Here is a 5044-nt window from a genome sequence, read left to right on the forward strand (position 1 = left end):
AAGTAAACATCTTTCAAGTACATTGCTCTAGGTGCCATCACAACCCTTATTAATGTAGTTTGCTCAAATTTGCAAGACCCTTGGAGTGTGCTCACTCAAACCCCTTAGCAATTCATCCCCCTTAATGGCATTTGGCTAATAATAGAGGAGAAAAAAATGGCAAATAATTAGGCATTTAAGACAATCAAATGATGATTAAGGTCAAGCTACTAAGGATGCAAGAGTTATGGCCTAACTAATTGGATTGAATTTATCCATGAGCATTCTACCACAACAACTACCTCTAGCCTAGATAAGACAAAAGGTGAGAAAGACGTCCTTTTCTTCAATTTGGGAGGTGGAACATTTCATGTTTTCTTCCTTACAATTTACAACGAGGAGTTCAAGGTGTTGGACATCAAATGAAAACACCCATCTTGGAGATGAGTCTCCATGTATTGTCTAGTGCAATCTTTCTAGTCCAACATATGAGAAGATGCATGGCAGCAATTCTCATTAATTTTCTCTTGGTGTTGTTGTAAAGGCAGATGCAATATCTGGATTTGTATCTCGATGTTGCTATGTAGGTAAGGACTTTGACTAGCACGTCATGGAATACTTCATCAAGCTTGTCAAAAACAAGTACAAGGACAAGCATGCATTGTGCAAGCTTCACATGGAAGCTTATAGGGTGAAAAGGGCTCTAACCAACTAGTAGAAAGTTAGAGTGGAAATTGATCCTCCCTTCAATGGCCTTAACTTCTCAAAGCCCTTGACAAGGGCTAGGTTTGATGAGCTCAAGCATGTTCTTTTTAGAAAGAGTACTATGGTCCCAGTGAAGAAGGCCATGGATAATGCCTTAGTACAGAAGTTCTAGATTGAAAAGATTGTGTTGGTGGGTGGAAATAGAAAGATTGCCAGAATTTAATAATGTCGAATGATTTCTTTGATGGCAAAGAACCAAAAAAATCATGTGAACCTTAATGAGATTGTGACACATGGGATTGCAATGCAAGGTGGAATTTTGAGCGGAGAAGGCATTACCTTACAATAATGTTGTGATTGCTTCAGTTATAGAGTTTTGAATATGTTTTGTTCAATTTTACAAGTTCTTAAGGCTTATTGCTTGGATAACTTTGCATTCACATGTCCACTGTTTTGTTTATAAATACCCAACTCTTGGATATTACTCCATTGGCACTTGGTATTGAGACTATGGGTGGGGTGATGGCCTAACTGATACTAAAGAACAAAATGATTCCCACCAAGAAGCTCTTAAGTCCCAAGTTTTCACTACCTATTAGGATCAAAAAACCACTATCTCTATATACATTTGTCACATCTAGTTTTGTCCATTTGTTGTTGCATATTTTTTTCATCTCACAAGTTCATCAATGTGTTGAAACTTCTATTGAACTTGTTTGTGAATATGTTTTCAAAATTGAACATAGCATGAACAATCTTACATGCATGTCTTTGTCAAGACCCTAACCAACAAGACCATCACCCTCAAAGTGAAGAGTTGTGACACTATCAATAATGTCAAGGCCAAGACCTAAGACAAGGAGAGCATCCCCCTAAACATGCAAAGGCTCATCTTCATTAGCAAACAATTTAAACATGACCAAATCCTCTCCAACTACAACATCAAAATGAGAGCACCCTTCACCTTAGATTCAACTCTTGTAATGTCATGCAAATATTCATGAAATCCTTTACTAGCAAGACTATCATACTTGAAGATAAAAGCTATGTCAATATCATTGACAATGTTAAGGCCAATATCTAAGATGAGGGCATGTCCTTGTGACCCAACAAAAGCTCATATTTGCCAAAAACAAACAATGATTCATGCACCCTTATAGACTAAAATATCCAAAAGGCAAGTCACCCTTCACCTAGTCTTACATGCCCACTTAACCAATAGAAGCTCATCTTTGATGAAAAAACTAAAGATGGCTACAGCCTTGTAGACTACAACATCCAAAAGGCAAGCCACCCTTCACTTATCTTGTGACTATGTGGTGGCATGAAAATATTTGTGAAGACCCTCACTAATAAGATCATTACCTTGGAAGTTGAGAGCTTTGACACCATCAACAATGTTAAAAACAAGATCTATGACAAGGAGGGCATCTCTCTTGACCAACAAAGGCTCATATTTTCCAACAAAAAACTTAAAGATGTCACACCCTTGCGGACTATAACATCCAAAAGGAAAGCATCCTTTACCTAATGTTGAGGTTGTATGGTGGCATGTAGATTACTATTAAAGCTCTCACTAGAAATACCATCTTTCTTGAAGTTGAGTGCTTGAACACAATTGACAATGTCAAGGCCAAAATCCAAAACAAGGGGGGGTATCCCTCTCCCAACCAACAAAGGCTCTCATCTTCGTAGGTGAGCAACTTAAATATGGGTGCACCCTCATTGGCTCTCATCTTCATAGGTCAAAATTCAAGACAAGGGGGGTATTGCTCTTGACCAACAAAGGTTGTCATCTTCATATGCAAGCAACTTAAAGATGGTTGCACCCTTCTAGACTATGATGTTTAGAAGAGCACTCTTCTCCTTGTTCCAAGGCTACATGGTGGGATACAAATTTTTTTTGAGATGTTGATGACAAGACCTTTAGACTAGAGGTTGACATGCCAAACAAACTAAACAATGTTAAACATCAGATCCAAGACAAGGAGGGTATCCCCCCAAATCAACAAATGCTTGCCTTTGTTGGGGGCAAGCAACTAGAAGATTGGTACATCTATGCAAATTACAAAATCTAGAAGAAAAGCACCATCCATATAGTGTTGCAGTTATGTGGAGGGTAGTGAATCATGTAGAGTGTTGCTTATGGGTTTTTCTTGCAATTTTCTAGTGCAAAATTTGTGGAAACTCCCCTAATTCTTGTACATACACATTTGTTGTCCTTGATTTCTCTATAAGCATTAGTTATCCTTGATTTGGCTATGTATAGAAGAATTGAATTTTTATGTTTTGTAAAAATATTTGCTTCTATTTTTACTTGTTTTATCGATTTGCTAATGTGTGGATAGTGCATAAGGGGGGATTTTCTAAGTACATGGTTGAAAGGTTTATGTATCGGGATGTTCAATGAAGGTAGAAGTATGCAGAGACTTTTCCATTGACCTCTACATAATGCTTGACAATGTGTATCTTATTTATCATCGATCATGTGGCATGACTTTATATGTCTTTGGGTAGTACTTTCTTGTATGCCATGCTCTCTACAGTCTGGATGTTTTCAAATGGACCTTGCACGTCTTTAAGAATTCTCATATGTGTTCATTTTACTATCAATTATCTAAACTCAATCTATGCCTATTTGAGAGATTATAAAAGTTTCAAACTTATTTGTTAGTACTCGTGTGATTAGGGTGAGAAAAAAATTATCTTGTTTGTGTATGGATGTTAGTGGCTATATGATTAGAATGTGCAAAAAATTCTCTTGTTGTCAAGGTGTGGAGAAAATTGTCTTGTTTGCGTATGGATGTTTATATGCCCAAAATTATATGGCTAGACCTTTGTGATAATTACTAGAGGAACATTGTAGTCATACAAGAATGTATAATAAGTGTGGTACTAATCACATGCATCCGACCAAGGTATTGCTTGGAGAGGCAACTTGACCCTACATGTATGATCAAATTTTCCACACCTCCTCCATGCAGTGACGATTGCACGCAATTGGTCACATTACATTACAAATGCCACAATAATGTATTATGGATGCTCACGCTAATTACATCATAAATGCTAACCCATCATTGCCATGTCACTTCTTAGTCACATCATGCTAGCATCCATATCATGAATTACTAGGGGCACTGCACGCTTAGATTCTCCCAATGCTTCACACATCAGTGTTTTCCCATTGGTTTAAATGAGCATACATATGGCAAGAGGGTTCATGGGAGGTTGATATAAGGAACATAATCTGAACATTGAAATATTTAAAAACTTAGACTAATACAATGTTGAATGCATAAAAACACAACATATAGGGATGTGGTACCCATTAGATATAGGAAATGAAATATCAACATTAATAGGATCAAGCCTAAATTATATTCCAAAGAACCCTTATGACCATTTCTCAAAGTTTCTCAAAAATAAACACATTTCAATGGTGTTTTGTCCATATTGACTCTCTCTCTCTCTCTCTCTCTCTCTCTCTCTCTCTCTCTCTCTCTCTCTCTCTCTCTCTCTCTCTCTCTCTCTCTCTCTCTCTCTCTCTCTCTCTCTCTCTCTCTCTCTCTCTCTCTCTCTCTCTCTCTCTCTCTCTCTCTCTCATATGAATGATACATAGACACACACACATACATTTTTTCCTTTTTTTTACCTCTTTTTGTTTTCTTATAAATGTGCCCTCTCTCTCTCATCTCATCATTTTTACTTTCTCCCATTTCTTTTTCCTCTTGTCTCTCTCAAGTTTCTTCACCACATATGTGTGCACATGTATATAGATGTATACGCATGTCTATGCATTCATGTATATATACATGTATATATTTGTGTGTGTATGCATCTGTCTATATATGTGCATGTGTGCACATTTGTAAGTGCTTGTTTTATAACTTTATATCCATTATCTCTCCTCTACTCTATCTCTCCATTTTTTTCTCTTAGCCATATATGTTTACGTGTGTATGAACACATGTATATGTATTGTTCATATATTTTTATGGATTATGCCCATTTATATGTGAGTTTTTAAATATGTATATATTGTATGAACATGTTCAACCATTAAAACTATTATTCCATCCCATATGTTAATTAAAAATGATATTTAACGCTTGTTTAATAGTGTATGTGCATTTCGTGGATGTTTTTAGAGTATGTACATAGTATATGCACATGTTCAACTATTAAAATATCATATCATTTCATATGTCTAATGAAAGAGAGAGAGAGAGAGAGAGAGAGAGAGAGAGAGAGAGAGAGAGAGAGAGAGAGAGAGAGAGAGAGAGAGAGAGAGAGAGAGAGGGAGACATATAATTTTCCAAAGACTCACATTTCCCCTTTCCATGATCATATCCTATAT

General features: G+C 36.6%; 1 pseudogene; it reads left to right on the forward strand.

Annotated features, from left to right (window-relative positions):
• The first annotated feature begins 1445 nt into the window (after positions 1 to 1445).
• On the forward strand, positions 1446 to 2807 carry LOC148015569 (polyubiquitin-like; annotated as a pseudogene).
• The last annotated feature ends 2237 nt before the right edge of the window (positions 2808 to 5044 follow it).

This window comes from Lygodium microphyllum, chromosome 24 (genome assembly GCF_053477565.2).
Source record: "Lygodium microphyllum isolate KBCC chromosome 24, Lygodium_microphyllum_v1.1.10, whole genome shotgun sequence".
Lineage (NCBI taxonomy): Eukaryota > Viridiplantae > Streptophyta > Polypodiopsida > Schizaeales > Lygodiaceae > Lygodium > Lygodium microphyllum.